Source organism: Myotis brandtii, unplaced genomic scaffold (assembly GCF_000412655.1).
Source record: "Myotis brandtii unplaced genomic scaffold, ASM41265v1 scaffold456, whole genome shotgun sequence".
Classification (NCBI taxonomy): domain Eukaryota; kingdom Metazoa; phylum Chordata; class Mammalia; order Chiroptera; family Vespertilionidae; genus Myotis; species Myotis brandtii.
In genome coordinates, this window is record NW_005367431.1 from 2,802,852 (window position 1) to 2,808,909 (window position 6,058).

Here is a 6,058-nt window from a genome sequence, read left to right on the forward strand (position 1 = left end):
GGGGTTTGGGGGCGCAGGTGGGAGAGCCTTGGAAACGTATCAGAGGGGCTGCGGGGGGTGGGAGGGCAGCGGAAAGGGGCCCGGATAGGCCGGGGCGTGATGGGACCCTCAGGTGGCAGAGGAAGTCTGACGAAATCCAGGTGGTGGAGACTGAGTGATGGGTCTCATGGCCTCCTGGGCGAGGTGACGGAGACAGGAGCGCGAGGGAGCCTCGCGGGGAGGTGGGTGGCAGTGACGGTATGAGCGTGGGGACAGGATCTTGGGGGATGGAGGCTGAGGATGCTGACGTCGAGGGAAGCCTCCAGGGCAACCATACAGTGTGGGGATGACTGTGGCATGAGGGGGTGCAGAGATCCCAGGGTGGCAGAGGCAGCGGCCAGAGAGGACGGAACTTCGGGTCACGATGACCCCGTCACGGGTGCTGAGTACTGAGGTGACAAAGCTACTTCAGTGAGGAGGGCTGTGGGGTCCTCCAATGACAGAGCAGGTGGCTGTGGCAGGGGCCCGGGGTGAGGGACAGGATAGAGGGTCTGGGCTGACAGTGGTCAGGCAGGAAGTTGCTCCGGGGCAGGTCTTCATGATGCTGAGGCTGGGATAAGAGGCTGGGCGACCTCACTCGTGTTGGCTCGACAGCACCATCACAGCACAGGAGGGCTGAGTCTGGCACGATTTCAAAACCTGAATTATTTATTCAAGAATCTGAAAAGCCAGCAGCATAGTGTGTATGTGGGGAAGTAAGGGGGGGGGGGGACTTCCCCGAAGCAGCTGGAGAGAGGGATCCAGGAAGAACCTGGAAGCAGAAAACCTGGCGGCTCAGTCCCAGCACAGGCCCCTCTCCACCGCCCATCATCCAGGAAGAACTTGGAAGCAGAAAACCTGGCAGCTCAGTCCCAGCACAGGCCCCTCTCCACCGCCCATCTCGGGCATCCTGGCCGGGGGGCATGGAGAAGGAGCCCCATCCTCCCCAACGCTGTCTGTCCTTAGTCCCAGATTTCTCCAGATGGGACAACTATGGCCAGTCCTGGGGGAGAGCAGTTGTCTCTAGCTTTGATCCTCATTGGAATCATCCAGGCCCCACTGAATGGAGGAGGAGGGAGGAATCAGGTTAGGGCTTGAGGATACCAGAGAGACCCAGATCCCAGGCCCCACTGGACTTCTCCCACAACACCGCACCACTGCAGTTCCCACAGTTAGTGTGGGAAAGGAGGGAGGAGCGGGTAGGCCAGTGGCAGGCTACATGGGAAGAGGAGAGGGCTGGGCTAGGAAAGATAACCACTCCGGTTGGATACAGTGAGTTTAGGGTGCTTAGCAGATGGAGGTGGTCAGGAGGGTAGGCTGGACTCAAGCCCCCAAGCCTCCATTTCCTAGCTGCGTGACTTTGGATGAGCTGCTTAGACTCTTTGAGTCTGTTTTCTCGTCAATAGATAGGGATAAAGTTAGTATCTACCTCGTAGGATTGTTGGGAAGGGCCTGGCACGTTGCCAGCACTGGCTGTGTGGGCTACCAAGGGTATATCTGGCAGGAGGACACCCAGGAGGAATGCAGGTAGTGACTGAGGTCGAGGGGTAGATGACACCACCTAGGGGAGGAAGCAGAGAGTAAGGAGCCTCAGGGAACCCCGCCGTTAAGGGCACAGACTGTGGATGAACATATTCCTGTTCCTGGGCCTTTGCACTGGCTGTTCCCTCTGCCTAGAACCCTTCCCTTCATTCAGGTCTCTGCACCCACGTCACTCCTTCCGCAGCAGACTCCCCGACCTCTGTCCTGGACTGGCACTCTCCCACAGTGCCTGGCATGTAGTCGATGCTCAACAAATATCTTGTTGACTGGATAATTAAACTAAAAAGCAACATCTAGAGAAAGAGAAGGAAAACAGAGAGTAGTAATACCCACGGTGTCAAGGAAGGTGGGGTGTCAGAGAGAGAGAACTAGGGGCACCACTACCCCAGGACTCAGGTTTCCACTTCCTCCCCCATCAGAGCTGGGTCCCAACAGCTGTCCAGCTGGTCTCAGAGAACAGTGAAAGGTGCTGGGAGGTTGGCAAGAAAGGTGTGTATTATAGACTCTCTTCTGCTATTCTGAGTGGCAGTGATTATTGTTGTTTATTCATAGTTTACTAATTAGCTCGTGAGAAATCTGCACAATTACCACTGATTAAGTCATTGAAGAATCTTTACTCCTTCTTTTTGCACCAGTATTGGCCTTTCCTGTAGCCCTGATCTTCATTCTGTTCTTGCATTCCATTCGCTGTTTTCTTGGGGTATTTTTCTTCTGTAGGTCGTGTCTTGCAAGCTTGTGTTTGGGTTCATCTTTCTTTACATTCAAGGAATCACAAATAATGTCAAAGCCAGTTGTTTTACCACCACCAAAGTGGGTTCTGACTCCAAATATAAGATGAAATCTGGCTAGTTTGTCCCAAATTTCTGTCTTAGCTACCACTGCCTCCCCAGGGGGAAGGACATCAATGACTATGTAGTTGATTAGCCAGTACTTCCTGATCCAGGGAGTTACTGTGTCATTCATGGGAGAGGTTGATCCTCAGGCAGTCAGGGAGGATAAGAGTGCAGTGATATTTCTAACCCTGAGATCCAAGAGACTCAAGTGAATCCCTTTCATGCTCCAAAACGGCCACCATGCCAACAGGCTAACTGAGGCCGTCAATGCCAACCAGGTCTCTCTTCTCCGAAGATCTGCCGTCTGGATGGAGAGGCAGCCCTTCTTTCTCCCTCCTCCTCAGCTCGAGCTCCTTGCTTCTCCCCGCCATCGACGCCTCTCCAATCCTTCCCACCTACCAGGTACCAAACCAGAGCCCAGTGCTTACAACAACCCTGCCTCCCAATTTCATAGGTGAAGCTAGAAGCAGAAGGTCTTGCCCCAAATCACAAGTAAATGACAGAGCTGGGGTCTGAAGCCAGGGCTGTCTGTAACCAAGTCCAGTGTGCCTTCCCATGCTAGCCTAGGCCACCATCTCCCCAGAAGTGACATTTGACCAGGAATGGCAACACCTGAAGTTCCCCAGGTGACCACCAGATGGCTGTGAGCCCTCAGTTCCAGGTGAGACTTCTTTACTGTGGGTGGAGGCTCTCAAGGGAGGTTTGCGTGAGACCCAGATAAGATCCACATAACTCCTTGGCCAAGCACAGAGAACCTGGGCATCGCCAGTGCAAGCATTCTTAGCACAGACCCATTCACTCACTGACAGCTCCCTGGGCTTGGGTTTGAGTGGGGGCTGTGGACAGAGATGATCTGGTCACATCCTGCATTTTCAACATTCAAGAAGTATTTATTGAGCATCCGCTATTTGCCAGGCATTGTTCTAGGCACAGAGGACACAGCAATAAACAAAAATTCCTGCCTTCTTCTTGGAGCTTCCAGTCTAATGGGGAGAGACGGACAATCACAAACAGATACTTAATATGATATCGAGTAGGGACCCCTCGAGGGTCTCACAGACCAGTGGGACAGACAAACATGTACACAAAAAATCACACACGACACAGTACGGTTATTTCATAAACACCTATTTAGCCCTATGTGTGTTGGGAATTAACTATGGAAGAAGATAGACTTTTTTTTTTTAATCCTCACCCAAGAATATTTTTTTCCATTGACTTTTAAGGAGAGAGGGAAAGACAGAAAGAAACACCAATGTGAGAGAAACACATTGACTGGTTGCCTCCTGCACAAGCCCCAACCAGGGCCAGGGCTGGGGAGGAGCCTGCAACCAAGGTAAGTGCCCTTGATCAGAATTGAACCCGAGACCCTTTGGTCCTCAGGCCAGCGCTCTATCCACTGAGCCAAACCGGTAAACTGGCTAGGGCAGAAGACAGACATTTTTCATGCCTTCATGGAACTTACTAGTACAGCCTAGGGAAGAAATGAGTAATCTGATTTATGTTCTGAAGGAAAAAGGAGGTGTCATGATGTAGAATAACCAGGAGCCCTCTTTTAAGTAGGGAGACCACGGAGTGAGTCCTTTGAAGAGAGAATAGAAGAGTTTCAAGGAGCGAGCACAGCAAGTGCAAAGTCTCTGAGGAGGAAAAGAGTTGAGGAATAGAGAGGAGGCGAATGAGCTGAGGGGTAGGAACTGAGCTCAGGGAGGTGGGTGGGGTAAGGGGCTGAGGGTAGGGAGGGGAAGATCATGTAAATCATGGGGGCCATTGGTGGGCTTAAGCAGAGAGGGATATGATTTGACTTTCATGTTCCAAGGATTGCTCTGCCTGCTAGGTGGGAAACAGACTGGAGTGGGGGAGCAGAAGCAGGAGCCCTACTAGGAGGCCTGCAGTCACCCAGCAAGAGATGGTGAGGAGGGGAGTGCTCTGGTGCAAGAAAGCAGATGGATTCAGCTCTACCAGCTAGATGAGTGCTGCAGCAGCTCAGCCTCGCTCTGAGGCAGTGACACAGGGCTTCCTGCAGGAGGTGGCCCTTTAGTGGTGTCATGAAGGATTAGCTTGCCAGGCAGATGGAGTCAGAGAGAAAGAGGACTCTCCAGGACAGAACAGCTATAGGATAAAGGCGAGGAGGCATAAGAGGCAAGGAGTGTTGAGGGAGGGGCTAGTCTATTTTCTTGGGGAGAGGAAGGTGTTGGGGTAAGCCCAAGACATGCTGGAGAGACTTATAGAGCCAGGAATTAAAGGGTGGTGGAGGCCAAGCCATGATTAACTGGAAGGGACATGGTCACATCCATGGTTTCAATAGAGCCCTGCACTGTGAGGGCCAACTTGGGGACGGGCCCGGAGGCTGAGGCAGTGAGGCCAGCAAAGAGAAGGTGAGGGAATAGGATCAAGGAGATATGTAGAGGCAGGGGGTGAGGATGAGACCATGGTTTCCACTCGGGTGACAGGGGATAAAGGGACCCTCCTCGGTGGGGAAGAGGGACCAGATGGTTTCAGGGGCCTGAGGCCCACTCAGGTGGAGGTGCCCAGGAAACAGATGGACCAGAGGAGGCATAGCAGGGGGGAAAGCAGCCTCTGGCCATTGGGTCCTGGCCTACATCCTGACACACACACACACACACTCACACACACACCCGCCACTGAATCGTGTGCCCCTGGGGCAGGTGATGCTACTTCTGAAACCTGCAGTTTGGTGATAACAAAACCCATACTAAGAGGGTAGTGGGAATTAGATGAGAAGCTGCAAGTAAAAGCTCTTTGTAGAATGTACATTCTTCTGGGAAGGGAGCTGGGGAGAGAGCACGAGGCTGGAGATGGAGTGATACTCGTTGGCTTTCAAATGAGCATTGATGGCAGAGGAATGACTGAGCTGACCCCAGGAGAGGCAGAATAGGGTTCAGGACGGAGCTGGGCCACTAGCGATGAAGGAGGAAAAGAAGCAGAGGGGGGAAGAAAGGGAGGGGAGAGGAAAGGAGAAGGGGGAGAGGAAGAGGAGGCCCTGGCCAGTGTGGTTCAGTTGGTTGGGCCTCATCCTGTGCACCGAAAGGCTGTCAGTTAGATTCCTGGTAAGAGCACATGCCCAGTTTCAGGCTTGGTTGCCAGTAAGGAACATGCAGGAGGCAGCAAATTGATGTTTCATTCTGAAAATTAATAATAATTTTTTTTAAAAAAAAAAAAAGAGGACGAGGAGGCATTCTCTAAGGAACCTGAGAAGTGGCTGTAGTGGGAGAAGGACCAGAAGAGGTCGGTGCCAGGGCAGGAGTCAAGGCAGAAGGGAAAGTGTGAAGAGGCTCGACTGCCGGTCACAATGAGACCGGTGACTTGGTCAGAGGGCGCGGTGGGCTGGAGGCAGACATGGTGCGCGGAGGGGCAAAGAAAGGGGGGTGCAAAGATTGAAGCCAGGTGGCAGCCGGAGCCGGCCCGGCTGGAGGGCGCACTTCACAGGGCCCGCTGCGCCGAGCCCGGGAGGCAGGACAGTGACCTTGCTCCCGATACAGATGTTGTCATTAACTCGATAACTAGTCGCTCGCCTTTTCTGAGCCTCAGTTTCCGCACCTGTGAAGTAGGGATAACTCGCTACTCAGCGGTCTCCGCGAAGCTGCCCTGGGGGCCTCCAGGACCCGGTCGGCCACCAGTCCTGGACCCGCCCTCTTTTGTCTGGG

General features: G+C 53.4%; 1 protein-coding gene across 1 annotated transcript in view; it reads left to right on the plus strand.

The window, feature by feature from the left end:
* Positions 1–6,058, plus strand: part of CD164L2 (CD164 sialomucin-like 2) — a 19,814-nt gene that overhangs the window by 9,459 nt on the left and 4,297 nt on the right. The gene's annotated exons all lie outside the window — the stretch shown is intronic.